Here is a 22167-nt window from a genome sequence, read left to right as displayed (position 1 = left end):
GTCTTCCTCTATGAGGTCTCATTCTTTGAAGTTCCCTTCCTACCGCAAAAGCAGAGGGCGGGAGGAGTACAAGGACTCTATTAACCACGTCATAGAAATTTGTAAAGAGAAGACAAACCATGATCTTTACCTTTTTTTTTTAACTTAGAAATATTCTTTCTTCACCAAATTGCCTGCTTCGGGTGGATGATGTTGTAGGTCCACGTATGTGTTTAACTCTTGTGGGTTCGAATTAATGTTATGTTCTAACGGCATAATGCTTTTGAAAATAGAGAGTGATTTTATGAGGGAGAGGAGAGGTCTAATACTTTTATGATTTTGCTTTTCTTTGTACCAAAGCATTGACCTGAATTCATGTCTTTTAGCTTGTAGCTAGAATTTGCCATTACAGTGTGAATAGTCATCATGTAACTTAGCAGTGTTGCTCACCCATGTAGAATCTCAAGCCTTGAATCACACAGATCTAATAGTGCTTTATTTAACTCATTTGCCAAGATGAAACTGACCTATAGCTTGTTACACAATTTGTTTTATATGCAAAAGACTATTAATATTAGTAAAGCCTATTTTTATCTAGTCATTGCATAACTAACTGACCTCTAGACATCCAAGCAGAACTAACTGTGTGCAGGTAATATGTGAAACAACAGAGCTGGAGGCAGAAGACAGACAAAGACAAACTGTTCTGACAAGGCTAACTATATTCCCATTAATTTTAAGAACTGAGCTAGCCTGGGTTTACAGTCTCTTGGAAACTTGTGAAGTATATGATGAAATTCTGCACATGAAGAGATTTTTGACGTAATACAGAAGAAAGAAGTACACAAGTACAAAAACTTATTAATAAAACAGAAGTCTGGCAGTGACAGGTTATCTTCTATTAAAATATCAATATGCAGCACCAAAGACTGCAAATAACTGACTGAAAATAACCTGAACAACTTCATTCCTCTCTTATCTCTAAGATGCATGGGCCTCTAATGTTTATTTTCTTCCTGAAATCCAGGGAAGTTACAGATCTTCCTGTTGCAGTGTTATGCGCTATGTATCAAATATTTGGTAATGATTTATGGTCTATTTAATTCATACAATCTCCTTCTCCAGGGACCCAGATAAAGGAAAAGGAAGTACCTGAGGAAAAGGGGAATTACTTACACCTTTCTTGTAAGACCATCACTGTTTCTGTTTCAATATTAAAATGGTAACAACACAAAAAAGATATTCAAGAGTAGACACAGGATGGTCTTGGGGAAGGGACAAGAGTAAGAAAAAGCAAAACATCAACAAAGTTTAATAAAAAAACAGAATCAAAGCCATACTTTGCATATAGAATAAAAATCAAACCTGCTGAGAATTGATGAAGGTTTATTAACTTTTCTCCTTTTTTTATGTCCTTCTACTCTTTACCTATGAATTTGACTGAAAAGCTGACATACCCAACTAGAGTAAGAACAAGTATTCTTGTGGCACTTTTGACCTATACGATATCATAAAGCATTTGGAAATTCACAAGGAAAGTCTTTACTAGTTAAATCCCTAGAAATTGTTCAGTAATGCTTTCTGCTCCCCAAGATATACCCCATCAGTCTATAGGGATCTGATTCATCAAAGTTCTCCAAAAACCTTAAGCTTTTCCTTCCCACACTTCTAAAAATTCCAATAGCACAGTAGTTATTACTACCCTAGTAGTAATAAATGAATGTAACAGGGCAACATATTATTTTTCAGTGGTTCTTTCAGTGGCATTCTTGCTTGACATGAGCAAGGTGTTGGAATCTGCCCCATAATTACCAGCTTAACTTTTTCTAAAGTAAAGACATATACAATGAATCATTAATTATTATGCATCCATGCACCTTCACAGCCTGTCTAGCTCCAGACTTGCAATCTGCTTGCTTCTCATTTGTGTTGGCAGGCAAATCAGACCAATAGAAGTTCTTTCTTAAAAGCAGAGAATCCGCAGATGGGGTGGGTAGCTTTCTTAAGATTTTCTGGCTAAGAATTAATATGGCTAGGAAGTTGCTGGATTTTCATGATTCCTGACAGTAGAATCACTTCTGAAGCATCTGCGAGGCTGTGTGATTTACAAGCAGCTTTGAAGTTCTCCTACACTGTGTCGGATTTGGGCCTCCAGCTGATTTAACTATTGGAGGTAAGACTTAAGCCACATATGTTGTTTCCCCCATATCAAGTGGATCAAAGACAAATACAAGGAAACAAAAAAACACAGCGGGAATTAAAATGAAGTGACTGTAGTGAATATACCATAAACTAAAACTTTACAAGCAGATATAGACAATTTTGGATTGTTCTTTGCATGTTTTATTTATAAATATATAGAATAGTCATCATATGAGTCTTCTGGTCATCTGGTATCTATCTCTAAGTCATGTTTATTTAGATTCAATTTTCATTTATATTCGTTGCTTACAATAAAGTAGGCTCCCCGTGAAGTCTGTTGAGGTTAATGTGATTCACTACCTGATTCCCTAATAAAGTGTAAGTAAATGTAATGCTAGTATGTAGAAATGTTTGGTAAAAATTTCAGAAAATATGTTGTGTAAATATAATGTGTGTATACATATACACATGCACACACACACATAAATGTTATATAATACAGAGGCATTCTCCTTTGTTGATGATTTTTTCAATTTTTTTTCCCCATTACTTATCATCAGTAAATTCTGAACAAGCTATCCTTTCTTTGTGACATTCATTCATGAATATTTTTTGTAAGTACTGAGGAGGTGAAATTTATTTTATGCGGTTTTTAGAATGAATGAACAGTCATTTTCCTTGGTCATTTTCCTTTTTGCCAGGAAAGCTTTAGGTTGGAGCTGAACATAGCCCATTTAGTTATATTCATTTCTGACCCACTGAATGTCAAATTTAAGACACATTCAGATGCTTTGTCATTCACTTGTACACTGTGTATACAGCACAAACCCATAGTAAATTTTTTATAACTTCTCTGTACTCCATCAAGCATAAATTCTGACTTCTGGCCGTTCCTACTCCATCTATCTGTAGTTTAAGCAACTGCTGCAATAGTATTTATAGTTTCCAAATCCACCGGCTCCCAGCATCGCATGTCATTCGTTTCTGTTCTGAACAAGGAGATCTTAAACTAAACAATACATGCTTCTGAGGAGCATTATCATCCAACTTTAGTTAGTTACCTCTTCCCCGATTAATTTGTAATTAGCTCCACCAACATTATAAAACAGAAGGGGTCATAGAAAATACTGCTAATTTTTAGGATGAGCAGAGATTATATTTTCAGTTTATGTCCTGGATTACTGTTCGGACAAGTCTAAAAATCTGCTTTAGAGAATGTTTTGTCGATGGTTATCAAATCAATTAAAAAATGCATATACTTACTGTTGACAGAGGGACACTTCTTGCTGTTCTTTAAAGTCTTTGGACTTTCAGATGCCATGGAAAACATGGTCCACTAAGAGCTTCATTAATATAAAAAAGTACTTGAATATTTACCATATACAGAATTTAGTTAAATATAGACTAGATCCTAATGTAGACTATAGAAGTTTTTCTGAAGTGAGTGTGGATGTAGCTATTCTCATGAGAATGCTCATAGCAAATTGAAGACCAATATCCTCCAAAGCACAGGAAAGCGAAATGACCATACCTTTTGGGATCCCTTTTCTGTCAGTTTCTGTGAAGATGGGCCACAGCATATTAACACAGACATAGGAAAATGTAAAATGGATCTCTAAATATTTGTCATTTAATAGTATGCTAATAATAATAATAAAAACGACACAGCAGTTGCTATTAGTTCAATAGAACTTCTACTTCATTTTTTTTCTCCCAGATTTTAAATTGTATTTTTCATCCTCTAATTTGAGAATCAGTTATTGATTTTTAGAATATTAAGGCTTTTTCATTTTTATATTCATGAGTCCAAAAGTTAATACAATTTGTCAGTAAACTTTTAATACTCTAGAATGTAATGCCCTAAAAAAAAGAGCCTTTTATTTGCGAGAAACTGGTCTTCTAAGATTCTGACAGGTCAATTTTTTCCATTTCTGCATAGTAAAATCTTATGCCAAAACCATTATATTCTCTGGGGAAAGACAAGCATGTACTTATTATACAGTAAATAAAAGTAAGTAGAAAACAGTTCCAATTTTTTATTATTTTCAGGTTTTGTAACTTGTGTAACTGCTGCTTGTGTAGACTATTATTTTTTAAAATCTGGTGTGTTGTGTTTAGGAAAAATACTATTGAAAGTGATCTGACATGATTCCCTCTTCTCTCCCTCCTCCCCCACAAAAAGTCATTTAAGTATTTATGTTTTTCTCTATATATTTTTTTCTAGCATCAGTATCAAAACTAATGTTTCATCACAGGACTTTTTGGTGTGGGAAGTGTTGGTGCCCTTTTGACGGTAGGGACAGGAAAAGGTGGATGACTCAACATTTAATAAGGATGAACCTTTATGCTCAGTCAAATTTAACAAGTGTATTATTTGAAAATTATTCAAATTCCTTTCCACCTTTCTGATCCATTTTTCTCTGCAGATGGCCAATTATAACTTATTATTATTATTGAGCAGTGAACGTATCCCTTATAATTCCTCTATCTTTCTGGTTTGCAGGATCCGAGAGGCCGTAAATGTGGCACATTTGCCTACAGTTGCTGGGCTGGCGCTGCTGCTGTGATGGCATAAAGAGGTTTAATTAGCAGAAGTCAAAGGTAGTGGGAGGAAGGAAAGTTCCTCTTGATTTATAGTGAGCAGCAAAGGAATGTCATCCGCACGGAAACTAGGAAAGAAGATGAACATGAAGGAGTCCCATGTGGGGTAGCAATTTTGTGATATTTTCTTGCAATGCAGCTTTGTATGTGAGCACAGAGAAAAGAAGAGAGCAGTAATTCTATTATTCTTCTCCCTCATGTTATTGCTGAAGATTTCACCATTCTTTGGATCAGGTTCTTATTGTGGGACTAAATAATTCTTTCTAATGCAAAACCAAAAGTGGAAAAAACATGTGAGAGGAATCCCAACGTTGGACAACTTATGTATCAGCTGAGTCAATGGTCAGAGTCTGTTCTGAACTCCCGAGTCACCTGTCACTCATGCTTTTCAATGCAAGAATATGCTCAGGTATTGCCTGAAGGTTAGCTCAGGTAAGCTGAACCTAAGAACAGAACTGGGATAAAAGACTAAACCTTTAATGCAGATGGAAATTAATGTTCATATAGTCCAAATGGATAGGATCATAAGCTTGTGCCTGTTCTTAACTTCTCAGTTTACATATGATCTCTTAGTGACTTAAATTTACTTTCCTCTGCACTCTGGGGGAAAAATGCAAACACTCTTCAGAGCTCTCACTCTGTACTGTTGGCTTCACGGGTGCTTTGTTCCTAGTATTGTTACTTTTCCTTTTCTTTTTTCTAAAAAAAAAGACTTCACTGTGAGACTAAGAGTGTCTTTCTAGAAGCCCCTGCCATTCACACTCCTTTCTTATTTCCTACTTACTCCTTTGGTGGTGGAAGGGAAGATTTGCCTGCATAAATTAGTATTTTTTCTAAAAATCTTCCTTTTAAAGTTGATTGATTTTAACATATTAATAATAATTGCATTCTCATATTTTAGATGATAGATATTTACTGACAGCTTCTCATGTAGCATATATAGCTTTACTTGTTATGAATAATATTATTGTAGAAAGTCCTCTACAGTAGACCTCTTATCTTACACTAAGCCATGTAACTATTTTTCATATACAAAACTGATATGGTTTTGCACATACCTAGTATATAACAACATAATTCTTCCTATGATGTTTCTTGGTCCCCTATTTTATATTAATGTTGCTTTGTTGCCCTCAGCGAAATTCTTTAGAACTTTATTCATATTTCAGTTAGTTTAGGTGCAACATTAGGCATGATTTTGATGCAGTGATTATGGTCAGGACCTGTGGTGGTGGTGTGTGTGTACATCTCGTCAGTTTCTGCTACGTAGATTAAAAACTGCTCTAGATTTTAGTGATCCATTGACTTCTAAAATTGCTAACATCAAGGACAGGAACACAGAGCAACTTCTTACCAGGAGTATATTTATATAATACCCTAACAACAAAGGATAGACAGTGAGAGACTGCTGCACTTCAAGGAATGGTGAACTGTGTCAGTTTTGTCCTTCCTTTTCTATTATTTTCAATGGAGCAACAAAAGTTGGAATGGCTTTTTTAAGATTCACTTAAGGGAATATGTCCAAAAACTGTAAAGAAACTGCTATGTTTGGCATGCTTTTACTCTTCACAAGCTTTATTCTTATGCATTTTTTATTTCTCTTTGTTCTCTGCAGAAGTACTTAACTTCCATACCATCTATTTTTATTCACTATTCAATCTTACATAGTTAAATCAGTAGCATTGTGTAAACATGGCACAGAGTCTGCAGTCATTTTTAACATTTACTGATGCCCTAAAGATTTCTTTTTTATTCCACCTAGTTGGAAAACAAATATACATATATATAAGCTAAATTCCTTGGCAGAGAGACTTTTTTCATATAAGCTAGCAAATCAGAAGTCTGATTATTTATATAGTTAGGAAAATAATTTTTTATAATAACTTGTTCCTGTTTTATTACAGAAATCAGTTTAAGAGTATACACCATTCACTCACCACTCCTCCCCCCCAAAAAATCCTATTGTGTTGCAGTGTATATTATTCAGAGTGGTTACCAATATAAAAATACAAGAAACATCACTGCCATTTTATTTACCTTGTATAGGCCCAGGCTAAGCCTCCAGGTTTTTAGTTAACAAATCAGTCACAAAATCTAGGGCAAAATTATTATATAGGACTGTTAGCTTCTCTCTTTTCCTTCCCCCTTCTGCATTTTGCTTATTTCATAGCAACATTAAGAAAAACAAGAAATTCCCTTTCCCTAGAGCATTGCAGTGTTTGCTTTTATGCTGCATTGGAACAAATGTGGCAAACTTAATAGGGAGCAGGAGGAAAGAAATGAAAAGGTCCAGTCTCTCAAAAGTCAACAGACTAATGGCACACACTTCAAAGAAGCTGAGAAGTGACTAGATTATAATGTATAAATATAGTATTAGAAAGACAAAGGTGCTGAAAGCTCCTAAGCAGCTCTTTAATCTGCTAATCAGCAGCTGGAAGATGCTGAAATATCAACCAAATAGCAGAGAGTGAGGACCTTGGCAGTCTGTCATCTATCTCTTAGGAAACAGAAAGAAAATGACCTACTAATCTGAGGTGGAGTCTGGGGATTATGTGGAATGATAGCCTGCAAATGTCAGGATTTGGCTTGATGACATAGGGGTTCCTATACACATTCAGATGAAAAATTAAATAGACATTTTTTGACCATTTCAAAGTTTGAAAGTTTGACACTTTTGAAAGAGTCATCAAATATCAAGAGGAAAAATTGCTTCACTTCTTAACATTGTAAATTCAGGAGTGTTTGTCATTCTGAAAGAAACGTTTTAGTAAAATATGAGTTATTTCACTCTGTACACAGGCAACTCAGTATAACAGATTTCAGACTAGACAATTAGTTATCCTTTTGGACCTTAATATATATGTACAACATAGGTTAATTGGAGAAATTCCAACAAAGAACAAAAATCAACACAGCTTCAGATAACATGACCTACAGAGAGACTGAATTACTATTATAATAATTATTAAAAACTTTCTACAGGCATGGACAGTGAAATTTTGGAATTACTGAGGAGTCTTCAGTGTAAGATCTTATGCAGCCATTATTATGAAAGACAGATACAGATGCTAGATATACTGATGTCCTTTTCAGTTCTAAGGTTCCATATATGTTGGGAAAAAGCACTGGCTATTCATACTTATCAAAAAAAAGAATTGTGTCTCTTTGAGGGAAGAAACACTAAATGAATCCAAATTAAGGAATAATCCTTTACTGGAAATCTTTCGCTTTTCTGATGGTTCTAGTCACAGCTTCATAATGTTGTTAGCATCACTATCTCCCAGACAGAAAGTGGCTGAGAAGGTAAAAGGCAAAGCCATGGTTCTGACAGAAAAGATATTCAACCAGTCATCTTTTCCATTAAGTTTCTTTCTTTCTTTGTCCTTGATAATGACAACAGAAACTTTTTTTTAATTCAGTTATACACTTTCAAAGTGTAATAATACTAGTAACTCTCAAAGGAAATCCACAGTATATTCCTCATTATTATTTTGCCAAAGCAAATGGAAATAGTACTTTAAAATTTAATGCAGAATATGCTTAATGAGCTACACCATTATTATTACTGATTAATCCCCAACAGTAGCATGTACAGCATATACCATATCCAAAAGGGAAACCACCACCACAACCAACAAGAACAACAAAAAAATCCAATAAATCAGAATTCCTGATATAGCAACTAGAAGCTTTGTTTAATTGCAGCTGGGTAGAGTTCATTGGGCTGAGAATGCAATTATGTGCCTTGGTGCAGCCTTAGCAGCTCAGAATAAAATGCCTCTTTTTTGTTCTGTAACTTTTAAGAGAAACTATGATAAAATATTTGGCAGTACCATTTAGGCGCTGTTGTCTCTTGGAGTCTGTTTTGGAAAAGGACCTTCATGTACTGCGTGAACCTTTGTGTTTGGAGGTAGCAGCATGGGGGCACAGCAGCATATTTCCTCCACAGACTGAGAGAACTGTCTGGATATTACATTAATCAGAACATCTGACTGATTTTCATTTCAAGTGTAACAATATTTGTCATCTTTTGCATACTACAGTCAATAGAACAATGTATCATTTATTCTTTATATCCTGCATAAATAATATTTCCACTGAATCATAGAGGTATGTAATATAAAAACAAGATTTGTCTCTGCATATTTAGTAGGTGAAGCTGTAGGCAGAAGTCAAGATGGCTGTGTTCAATGCTAACAGGACAGCTTTGAAATAAGTAACCAAATCAGGCTTTGCTGGAAAATGACCATGTCAACATCGAGTTTTGCTGAGTATTGATAGACCTCAGATGCTCCAGACAGGAAAATATGTTGTCCACACTAGCATCAGTAATGTATTTTCTCATGACTGGGCAGCGAGAGGAAATCCACGTTTCTGTGCCACAGGTTAATAGGCCATATTCATTCTCTTAATACTGGACACCACGATATGAAGCCTTTACTTATGGTTTGAGGGTTTCTTTTCACCTTTTCTTTCTGGGAGAAAAAACTAATTACATGAATGATGTGTTATTGATTACTTATTGAATTGTAAAGTTAGAAAATGGAACTTTAAAGGTTGTCAGAATGTGATGACATTAATAGATTGTACATGTGGAGACTTGCTGGTGACTTGGGACAGCTAAGGGTTAATGTATTTTGATTATTGATGATATTCACATGCGAAACTTTTGAACATCCTTGAAGACTGGATGTTAAATACATACCTAAAATAAATGTAAATAAAGCTCAATTTAATTACATTTTATATATTCTAAATGACATCAGGCAAACTAAAGTAAATGTGAAAGTGCAAACTTCACATTTCTTAGCTCTATCCTAACATCTGCAATCGAAGTTGCATTAATAAAGTCGTGTCTCCTTTTCTAAGGAGAAAGGATCACATTTAATGCAGACTGCTTTAACGGAACCATAGTAATAATAAAGTAAAAAGTTCTTGTTAAAGAAGGGAAAAGATAAATTACCTTCTGTGGATTTGCATGTTAATAGCCAATTTGAAGGAAGTGTCAGGAAATTGATGTATTGTCTGATGAGCTGAAATTTTGGAATCACTTAAGTCAAAGCAAAGCTTTTGATGCCTTTGGTGGGGGGGAGCTTTTCTGATTTTCAGCCAAATGTATTGAATTAGGATTGTGCTCTGTCTTGGTATAAAAAACGTGCTTCGAATATTATGTATTTATTGTGACATTCATGTAAGAGAAGGGACAGTGTCATATTTCTCTTTGAAGAAACTTCATGGCAAATGTGATGGCTCTCCTACAGACAACAAGGAAAAAAAGATAAAGTTAGTCTGCTAGCTATAAGCATCTATGGCAGATTTATGTAACGATAAATTATATATATTGAAAATTTATATTTCCAGATATAATCCCCTTTGTTGTGTCAGGACAATGTGACCTAAAATATATGGTACTGTTGCTGTGTCCTGGATGGCAGCAGTATCTAGTGCATGTATTCCTGCAAAGGCTAAAGAGTAACATTAAAGTTCTGAGTGGATAATGTAAATGAGGAGGGATAATGAGTGAGCCAGTATTATATGAAAGTGAGGAACTAGCTAGATTATTTAAGTATTTATTTTCTGGTGGCAGACTATCAGAGATTTCTGACTGTGTAGAATTTTTGCTCTAGAAATTTAATAATTTGGTTTTGGATTATAGCTCTATTCCATTTAAAAATACCATCAGTCTTGAGATACAGATCTTAATGTCTTTCATAGTGCTTGATATAGCCTTGATATCATCCATATTGATATTTCATTAATGTTTCCAAGACCACTGCTAACACATTATTAACATATGGTTCATTGCTTTTGAAAAAATGACCTGATAACTTAAAATTAAGTTCTCTGTCTACTAAAAAGCTGATTCACACAGTTTTTCTTTAAATGTACATTGTGTTTTCTCATTGGAGAAACTGCGTTCCTAGGATCTTCATTCATTTTCATGCTATATATTAGCTTACCTAATTTCTACTTCCTAGTATTCTTTAAAAGACATTTCAAAATGTCTGCCTGTTTGCAGTGTGGTCTTAATTTTATGCTTATTTTTTTCTGTCAGTGGCAGTGACTGGGAGCAAAATAAACTGGACTTCTGTTGGCATTGTATATCTTGGAAATATATTCTCAAATATTAAATAGGATTATTTAATGACAGCTTTCATGATGGCAGGTCAAGGCGGTGTGTACAATCACAGCTGACATACCTTTTCCGCAAGCATCATCACAGAAATAACCCCTTATAAATTGCAGGTTTCCTGAGTGTATTTTTGACGTCTACAAAATACATAGGTAACTCTCCTAGCAGAGCTCACTTCATCTGGCAGCATGATGAAGTGTCATCCTACCATTTACATGAAGTGCTTTGTTCCAGGGTTATCATCCTTATATCATCTGTACACCTACATCTGTACCATCTACATTCGCTTTACCCTTTTGGTCTTCCTTGAGCTACTTGCGTCATCTGCAAGTCTGGACCCTTCTATCAGAAACTGATTTCAGTGTATCACTAACCCAATATAATCCAAACCAAACAAACATAAAATCTGGAAAGCTTATGGCTTTTTTCTGAACTCCCATTTTGTATCATGTGTATAGTCTTAAGAGAATTTAAGAAGTTACACTAAAAATGTATTGCTATCAGGATCACGATTTAAAATAGTCACATCTGTTATGAATTGATTGACATTAAGTTAAGATGGGTTACAATCATGAAACAGGAGGGAGTAGTTTTATTGGTAGAAATGTTTTCAGGGAAGATACCTATAACCAGCATTTGGGAAATACGAGGTCATTAGTCTGAATAAATGTCTCAGCTCAGAAATGTGTTTCTGGTTTGGAGTATGGTCTTCTCATGAAGCCAGTTTAAGCCTATTAGTCGTGCAAAAATGGCCATACCATCCCAATGTAATTAGCCATTCTGATCGTATGTATATCCCATAGTTCTGGCCTGCTTACAAAAATCACTGCATCTTGGCAGCATGCTCATGCCTATCACTATGCAGCAAGTCAGCAAGGAAGGATGAATATAGCTCAGAAATGTTTGATTAAATTATCTTCAATGGAAAATACTGACTTGTTACATTCCCATAGGAAAACTTTTTTTAATTAGTTTTGATTAAACTCTATGAAGAAGATTTTTCAAGTTACAGATGGAATTGGTATTTGAAACCAAAAAAGAAATTTAACTCAGAATAGACCAAAGCCTTGTGGGTAAACTACCTGCCCAAGCCTTCAGAAATCCAGTTTAATGTATCTGGAGTAAACTGGCAAAAAAGAAAACTTTAAAAGCTTGAAGAGGTGCATTAGTATGTGAGTTATTGTTTGTTCTGGTGTTCCAGTGCTTTGGCAAAAAAAAGAGACATGTAGACAATCTTTTTGTGTTTATAAAGAGGCAAATTACAGAACATAATATTGTTGGCAGATTAAAAAAAAAAAAGAATATATTTAAGTAGCCACACCTCCTAAAAATGTTTAAAATATTTTAGCTGTGATTAATTGTTGCATTTTACCACGAACACCTGCTCACCACCAAAGGCTGTATTTGTGAGTGGTAAGTTATATTTCACATGTAGTAGCAACACAAATCTATTTGCATATGAAAGACAATACAGTATAACTATGGATTTTGGCTGGTTAATGATATTATTTTAAAACTGTACTTTCTATTATTTTGTTTCCATATTTTCCTAATAGCTATAACTTTTGATAAGCAAAAGAGTGTTTCATCAAAGTTTAGGATTAGTGTGATAGACTGAGCTAGTTATGCTGAACCCATTACAGCCAATCTTATAAACATATTGTATAAACAATTTTATGCATATTTTATGCATATTTTGTCAACAGAGTCTTATCTGAATTGAAGCTGTCACATAAAGATATATTGCAGAGTATGAGAAATAAAAGTACTCAAAAAATGAAATTGTTACCTTAGCACAGTGTTATTGTTCTAAGTGGGTGATCGTAACAACTCAGTTTACCTGCTGTATTTGGGGGGAGGATTTTTTTTATTTTGGGGGGTTTTGACTCTGCAAAACAACAAAGGTTCTTGGATTCACAGATGAATGACTTTCTCTATTTCTTTTTTTAATTTAAACAATAGATTCTTTGTATCTGTGATAATGTTATGGTTTCTTTGCTTTTATGCAGAGAGTATCCAATTTATTTATTAAAATGGAATGAAAATATTCCTAACCTAGGACATTCTATACTGAAGATGAATGCAGTATGTATTATTTATATTACAGTTGTACATATATTATTCTAGGTACTGGCCACAGTGTCCTGGTCTGTAACAATTCATAATTCTTTGCCCTCTTCCTGAAAATATGCACCACTGGAACTTGCCATGTGCATGAGGATGTGTGTGTTTGTAAAACTGGAGCCCTAGCCTGCAAACATTTACATCTTCAAATCTGTATATATGCAAAAAATAACCTTATGTCAGTAGACCAGCTGATTTAAAAGCAGAATTTAGTTTACTTTGAAAAATAGCAGTGCACACAAAAATTAAGCTGGAGAATAAATTCTATAATAAGCTGAGTAATAATTGAAAATTGGTTACTGGAAGGTCAGCGGAAGCATATATATTTTTTTTAGTGAGAATCAGACCACCTGCCTTTGAGAGCACTACCTGTACTGCAGGAACATTTAGGACAATTCAAGAGGCGAAGGCTTCATGCTCTGCATTTTCATTGATATGTCAACAATGCCTAGAAATCTCTTCCAGTTGACTTAGCAATGTTAAACTAGTGAGAGAAAATTGAAAGGATTGGACAGTTTGTCTGTGCATTGATTTTTTTTTTCACTTCAGTCTGTATTACTGTGAAAACATTTTAAGGTTTTCCCCACAGTTAACCTTGCAGGAGGGCGTAAGAAACTCTTAGCATCAGTTTCTAGTAAAACTGATCATTTGACCTCTGAATCCGCACATACATGTAAGAATTTCACTTAGTGGGTTCAGCAGAGAATGAACCTAAACCATTGGTAAATAACAGGTTAATCCTTTATTTGAGTGCAAAAGTGTTTCCTCGCTGCCTGCAGGTGGGAGATGAATATGCTAATTGGGCAAACTTGAAGTTCCAGTGATTTGCAGGTGAAAATATAACTGGTGATAATTAAAGGCTAATTACCTGTAGCTAGCAATTGGGAACCAGGTGCTCTAAAGCAAAAGATTTTACGTAGTGTTGGTAGGACATTCTGAGGGGAAAAAGAAGAAACTACATTTGATTATATTTTTCTCTGGACCTTCTTTTTAGTTTTTGAAAAAACAAAAATTGGTTAAGTAGAAGTCAGATGTGATCACTTGTAGGCAGGACAAGAGAAAAATAAAAGTTTCTTTAGATTTGGAGTTTCATTTTGGTTTAATTTCATTATTAGTTTCCTCAAGAGATGATAGAACAGAGTTAGGCAGTTGTCCCAGCAACATTTTGGTTATCATTAGCATTACCATCACAGGCAGTGTTCCCTGTTTTGAATCCTCTTTTGGAGACAGCTCTATCAGAGACACTCCTTAGAGAAATCTTCTCTTTCAAGAGCTTTTGTCAACGATAACCTTCCAAGGCACCCCCAAGAGTGAACTCTCAGATTGATTTAGGGCAGCAGAGCTTCCCATATCTTTCTTTTTGCCTTTATGGTGGGATACGTTAGCTCTTATTGTTAGCCTTTGCTTGGAAGGCTCTTGGATCTGGAAAAGGTCACTCTTGCGCTCCTGGACTCCTTTACTTTTTCACGAGACAGTCTGGCCACTACCCCAAATAGCGCTATGAAAATATGCCTTGGTTAGGAGCTATATCCTGCAGTTACCTGTGAAGAAAACACCTCCTTAGATCAGAAGGAGATAAATCTATGCCCTTTGGTGACTGCTTGACGTATTTACCCTTAGTAGTTGTCATAGACTTTATATTCTACAGTGATCTCACAATTAAAAAAATATATATATAAAACTATCTGGACAGAAAATTTTATGTAACTAAATACATTGCAGGTTGTGTCTGGATATCTTGATAATTAATCATTTTGAATAGTAGTTGAGGAATCTAGAAACCCATTGCCTTAATGAGCTTACTTTTTTCTCGTAAGGTACCTCAGTCACATGGACCACCACAGCTGCCTACAATAAACATTTAGCCTTTACCATCACTCATTAGACCACTACTTAATCTGCAGGTTATTTGTAGTACCTGGGTGTCTCTGGTTCACTTTGTTTTGACAAACGTGTAGCTGCTGAAACCTTGGCATGCTAACCAGGTAGGTGTCTGGTTTATTTTTAAGCTGTCTACTTTCAAAATTGTGGATTTCTTTGCCTATGTCACCTTTTGTACCTGATCTGATAGATATATTCTAATTGTGCCAAATCTAATGTTAAAAATATAAAGAAGGCATGAAGTAGTACCCATTGTATTTCATTTTTAACAAGTTCAGCAGCTAATATGTTGCTGTGGGACAGAAAGTGTCAGAATTATTCCAGGTTAGGGAAGTAAACTTTGAACTGGAATAGAGACCTTTATTTTACATTAGTACTTCAAAATGCAATATACTAGCAGATTCTGATATAAACCTGATATTTGCCTTTGAAAATAGATCATCCTCAAATATACTTTTTTTAAAAAACCTTTCATGTTAAGATTTCTTTTGAAAGAGTAGAGAAAAACATGCATGTATTTTTTGTGTGTGTGTGTCTGACTGGATGTAAGGGCTGCCTGATTCCCATCTGGGGTTCTGGGAGCTAGGCATCTTGCAGAGAAAGCTGATTTCCAGCAAGTTTGTCTCTATATGAAAGTGGCAGCAGAAACTTGGGCAGGCTGGCTGCCTAGCCTTCTCTGTTTCACATTATAAATGTGAACAGAATTGACGTGTCCTTCTGAACTGCTTTGATTCTACCATGTCAGCATCTTTTGCAGAAAAAAAAATTCTTCTGGTGCATTTTTTTTTTTAATCAAAACTAATTGTAATTCTGATTTCCATTAGAAAGAGACTATGTTCTTAGAGGCATACTTATAGATGAAGGGAATTATAATGAGTCTTTCATTTTTATGGACAAGTATGTAAATAAAAGGTGGAATCCAATACTATATAATTACATTGATCACTAAGCCCAATGTGTTTTTGTTCCTGTAATTCTCTCCTGAAAATATTTCACAGAAAAGAATAACAAAGTGGTTCTAAGAAGCAGCACTTTAAACAACAGCCATGATAATCTGCATACACTTATTTATCAAAGCATTGAAACATTCAGGTTCCATTTATGCCAGGTCAAATGGGCCTTATGGACTGCAAGGAGGACATCAAATTATCAGCTTTATATTGCAAATACTGTTCTCAATAAGCTGTAATTAGTACAGCAAATCATGAAGATTGGCATTACATGAAAATGTAGGCCTATAATCATACTTAGCTTTGCAGCTTCCATGTAAAGTTAATCTGGTCCTATAGATATTTTTCTGTTTTACTAGTTTGTTCCATTATCATCTTTTTGGATGTTCTCTCCGGAAAAGCTCATGGAAGAGGCAAGAATAGATGTTTACTTCTCACTACCTTAATATGTTTAGCAAATAATGAGTCAAACTGCTGTTCACTCAGATTTTCTCAATGCTGCTTTATACAAGAAGATAGTATGGTCTGTTAGCGAATTCCCTGAAACGGGAGCTGTTGAATGCCTGAATATCTGTGCAGCGCCTTTGTACCCATTGGACTGACAGACAAGGATGTCTATGTGTTATTTTAGATCTTTTTCTTTTCTCTCTCTCTACTTCTCTCCTTAAAAAAGCGTGAATTGTCATCCTGTTGATTGTTTTGCTTTGTAATGGGCATACTGGGATTTCTGTTTCTGGAAGATACCTGCTTGGCTTAATTTCTTGCATTTAATTATATTTTAGCTTATAAAGCTATATTTAGCTTTGCTTAATAGCATACCTGTTGGTTTTTCTTGGGGGTGGGGTGGGGTGTGTTTTGTGCATGTGTAGTTTGGTGGAAGAGATGATGAGGAAAACAGGGGAAAAAAATGCAATAACTTCAAGAAATTTTTTTTTGCAACTCAATCTTCTTGTCATCTCTGTAGTGCAATTAGCAAAATTCAAATAGGTTTATATAGCAGAGAATAAATCTAGTGTTACAGAAATATAATTAATAACAATATGGAAGTTAATAATGAAATTGCTGTTTTCATTTTATCAGCTGAGATTCAGAAATATTTGTGAATAGAAAGCTTTCCTGTTCCTTTGATATAGAAGTACATCCTTGAATTTCACAGATACTGAAAAACTAGTTTATCACACTTCAGTAAGTTCCTTATGTCCTTGTTTTCCCTGTGATAAGTTAATTTTCTCAGTGGAGTGCTGGAAAATGCGACATTTCATAAAATAAGCTATAACAGAGAAATGGAAAGCAATAGAGAGAGAATATTTTCTTTTTCTTCTTTACAAAAAGGTTTTTATTATTATTGCTGGTAAAAAGACACTTGGAAATTTGAAGGGGGTTTTTTTGTTTTTTTTTGTTTGGTTGGTTTTTTTTTATCCTCAGGGAAGAGGGAAGGAAGAAACTAGCAATAGTAGTTTAGTGTGTGTCTCATGAGCCTCAATAGAACTAAAAATAGAAAGACAAGGAGCTAGAGGAAGGGAAAAATTGTTCTCTGATAATATGGTTTTGGTAATGTTTGAGAAATGTTTGGTAAAAAAACTTTCAGACCACTTGTGTGCCACAAGTGTAATTTTGAAATAAGCCCTGTGGGCAACTTGGTCTGCTATGTACTTTCAGTCTCTGTCATGTCTGTGGAGCCTGCTAATGAGGTTGCCAAATGTGATTGGTTTATTGGAGATGCTGGGAAGACTTGCATCTAGGTACTATGGGCAAATATAGCTTTGAAAGCTGGTGGGGGCTATGAATTTACTGGTTTTTATCCAGAATTTTTACAAGCTATGTAGGTGTATGCAGGAGAGAGAGAGAGAGAGAGATGCCTTGTTTTTCAGTTTGAAAAAAGCATAGAGTCACCTCAAAATACAAACCATTTCCTGGATCAACTAAACTTTTAACTTTGGGTTTTTTTTGTTTTGTTTTTTGCCATTAGTAAGACAGATAGCAAAACATTTATTGTTTCCTCTAGCCTATTTTTGTTGAAATTGGCTTATACATTTTGATGTTGAGGAAAGCAGTCTGAAACCACAATAGATTTGTTATTTGAGTAGATTCAATGGTAAAAGCCTCCTGATGATAATTATCCCTAACTCTGTGCTATTTCATGCCTTTCCAAATAATGGTTACTGGATTTCTAGATCTCTAGAGTTACTTGTGTCTGCTGCAATTTATAGAATATCGAGCTTATGAGCATGCCAGACAACAAAATTAAGCATCTTTAGAAGATTTAGTTTTCCAATTATGAGATGTCTTGAATAGATGTTATTTCATTTGTGTTGTGATCAATATTTATAAAACTGTTCACCTTACAGAGATTACCTTTCCCCCATGCAAAGCTGTTATATAAACTATATATTAAATACATAAAGCTGCCTGGATTGGTGACTGTGCCGCTGCCCCCAGGCTCTCATGCCCTCCCGTCACAGGCTTGTGTCTGCTTCTGTGCATCTCCTCAAGCCCTTCTTTGGGTTCAATAGCCTCTTGGTCATCCCTTGTTGCTGTTTAATCTGGCTGATGGTTGTCTTCCCTTTCAGAGTTATCAGTTTTGGGCAAACAGCCTCCAGACAGATTTGCATTTCCATCCACACGCACTGTGCATATTCATATCCCATCTTAATGGCTCCTGTTTTCCAGACCATTTGGCCAAGGATGAGCTGTGTGACCATCAATGCATTGCTCAGCTGAAACAAAGACTGTTATGCTGGCATAAGGTACCAAAATGAAGATTTAACCCCATGGATTTTCTTAACCTGTGAAAATCTTGTTAATGCGGAGTAGGTACCGAGTTACTGCAAAAGGTGTTAAGGCAGTTTACTGGAGCCAAAACTTCCAGATCCATTTACCCATCCCTACAGTAAATAGCAAACTTAATATATTCAAGAAATAGAGGACTGTTGGAGGTGGATACTTCAGATTTGCACAATAATCATCTTATTATGAAAACTTAATTAAATCTGAGAAAGTTAAGAAAACAAAAAAGTTGAAAAAAGAGTTAGTTGGAAGTGGTTTGCATTGTTTTTGATTTGGAAAATTCTAACCACAAACCAAGAGGATTTTCTGTGTTTCGTATATTACGTGTATTATTAATGCTGCTGGTTGGTTTTCAACACTAAAGGTCTTATAGTTGTCCTCTACTCATGTGTGAGCACCTTTTGTATATACAGGGGGGTTCCTCCTTTTATGGCAAGTTGCTAGTATGAATTAGATGCCAAAAACTGAGCAGAGCTAGATAGCGATACCACAAAACTGCAAAGCCATGCAAAAGCTGATGTTCAAGGAACATAATATTCCTTCATTCAAGGGAATGATTTAAGAATACTAACTTTTGAAGGTCTCTGGAGATCCTTACATAAGCAGGCTACTCAAATAGCTCCTTAACTATATCTGCAACTTGCTTGCCCTTGGTTGCTATCGGATTGTGTAGGAACGTGCTTGCGTTGCCTGTGCGACCCCATCGGAGCCCAGCTGAAGTCTGCTGCCCTGGGCACGTTTTGTTTGACGTGGTATCACAAGGTCAGGCTGATGAGCTTTAAAGAAGAGCAGCAAACCTGTTGTGTATATTTGTGAAACTTGTGATGCCTACTCAATGAATGCTGATACTGATCTACTTTGTGTTTACCTTAGCTGCTTTAGATACTGATGCTCGCAACCCTTTATATTTAAAGGGTGAATTTTGACAACAATGGATATAGAAAAGGAATATTTTTCTGTTGACAAAATTAAGGAACCCTTGTTTCTAAAATTGATCAAGTACGAGGGTGCTGTCTGAGGCAAAAGGATGAAAATGTTTTTAATTACTTCTAGTATTATAATAGCTAGCTTTGAGAAAGTTGTGAGCATCAGAAAGTGTTATTAACTTTTTTCATGTACATGAAATACTGCTGATTGAGTCAAGGGAAATAAGCTTTTTATTCTTTTATTAGAGAAACCACTGTTACATTTATTTCAGTTATTTCCAAAAATTTCTCTTTAAGAGGAAGAGGGGGAAATATAAATGTTTAATTTCAGATATATCTTCCAATTATGGGTCTTTACTTAACTTTGGCAGTTATAAGGCAATATATGTTCACAGTTGCAAGTACAACTAAAGATATCCTCTTAATCTGCTAGCACTTCTTGCGAATGTGAATACCACCACTTACAGCTTTAAAGTATCAAGAGCACCTCAGTAATTTGTTATTGCTTACTAAATGCTTGGTATAGATCCTGAAGTAATTATCAGAAAGTTACTTTTGAAATAACAGTATAACCCATGAGTTCATCAAAAGTCACTGCTAACATGAGTGCAGTGGCCACGATGCGGCCACGAAAGCATAGCTACCTTTATCTTTGACTGTAGCTCCAGTCTTCAGTGACCTTCAGTATGTTGTGCCTTGATGCCTTAATTCGGTGCTAGTAGATGCCAGAGCTAACTAAGGAACTATACCTTTAGAAACATACTGTATGAAGTGCTCATTATGTTGTATACAGAAATGTGTGGGGGTTTTTTTATGCTAATTGTTGCTTGCCTACTGTGTCTGAATTGCTTACTTTCAGTAGGTGGTTTGAGAATGGCTGAGGCTCAACATGCTACATGACTACTCCTATACTAAAACCAAGGGGAGTTACAGTACTGCAGGCTTTTTTTCTCTCATTAATATAAGAAAATGAGGCTTAGCAAAGTTGCACCAATTACACATCTTCGTTGGGAAGAGAATGTGGGTTTAGAATTAAAATAAAGCTTTCTTTGGTAAAATCTTACCTATCTGATTCCTTGGGTCCAGTTGCCACTTTAAAACAGGTGGAAACTCATGTTGTTCAGTGAATGTTTTCACACTTGGAACATTGTTTTTACTCTCAGAACATGAGTGTTTGTTTCCGGAGGAGCATTTTATTAGAATTGCCTCTGTTTGGTAACTAGCAAGACAAGTTCCCAAGTTTAAATAATATTTTTGAACCAAAAAAATTAGGCTGGAAACAGAATAATTTTATTCTAGCTGAATTTGACTCTCCATTTGAAATATTAGTAATACCTGTAATATATGAATTCTTTCATGATACTTAAGCCCATGAACCACTATCTTCCTCTGTCTTGTCTCTTGATTAGTAGAGCTTATCTTTTTGCATGAAAATTGTTTGGGAACGGATGCTAATAGGCAACCAAGTGCATGATACATCTTGGGGGGTGGGGGGGAGAGGTTTCTGTTTTTTTCTCCCAGCTGGAAAGGGGGCTTGAACTAGTACTCTCAAACAGTACAGTAATTTACTGTTGATAATCTCACAGATGGTTTCCTGGGATTTTTGTGTTTGTGTCATGTGTTTTTTTTTTTTTTTCTTTTCTTTTCTTTTTTTAAGATTGGCTAGCTAGTGGTGTCCTTTGAAGTGCTCAAGAGCTCAAGAAACAGACACCTTATCAGAGGTGTTTCATTATTCTTATTCATATCATCTGTCTCAGCTGATGCCGGCTTCAACAAGCTGCTTTTCATCAAAATGACGATTGTGGGTAACAAAGGTCGATGCAGAAGGCCCGAATGCTCGGAGCCGCCATTCAGGCTGCTGTGTGGCTTGCTGTCTACCAAGCCACGTAAGAGGGACCGTGCAAGCGTGGCAACACTGCTCAGCCCAGGTTCAGAAAGAAGCAGCCTTCACGAAAGATGGATCCTCTCTGAGATGGCAGTAAGTGTGTTTGGCAATGAACAATTACAGGGTGTCGCGCAGTCCCCGAACGATGTGCCGAAGTGTGCTGACACTGTCTGTGAGCAGTTAGAGTAATGCTGGTTTCTGTAGCACTTCCCAGCCTGAAGTCAGAGTGATAAGGCTATTGGCTAAGAGCTCTTGTGGTTGTCTTTTGTCATCATGAGTGGCTCATTTATAGGAGGTGAGGATTTTGATGGCTTGAAAGGTCCGTTTCTTTGGTAGTCTGTAACATCCAGGAGAGTTTTCCCCTTTAACTTCAATGAAGTTGTGAAGAAGCAGAGTTACATAATGAAATCTTAATGAAGACTTTTTATTAAACATAAGCAGAGCTAATTACCAAGGTCTTTACAAAGCAATTATTATTATTAATGTTGGGAGCTGGAACAATTTATAAGGAAACCTGAGCTTTGAATTGGTTATATAGGCTGGAGTTGTGGATGTACACAAGGCCTAAGAGATTTTCTTTCTTTATTAAATTAAATAAAAAGCTAACAACCATTAATTGTTGTTATTTGTAGAGACCAAGTTCTAATGTCTGAGATTCACAAACTTTTTTATTACACTTTATTAATGCTGTGTTATTTTATAATTCCACTGACACTGTCATGCCTCAAAAGCTGTTAGGCAGCAGAGGCTTCTTTCAGC

This window comes from Dromaius novaehollandiae, chromosome 4 (genome assembly GCF_036370855.1).
Source record: "Dromaius novaehollandiae isolate bDroNov1 chromosome 4, bDroNov1.hap1, whole genome shotgun sequence".
NCBI lineage: Eukaryota > Metazoa > Chordata > Aves > Casuariiformes > Dromaiidae > Dromaius > Dromaius novaehollandiae.
This window is presented reverse-complemented; position numbering follows the sequence as displayed.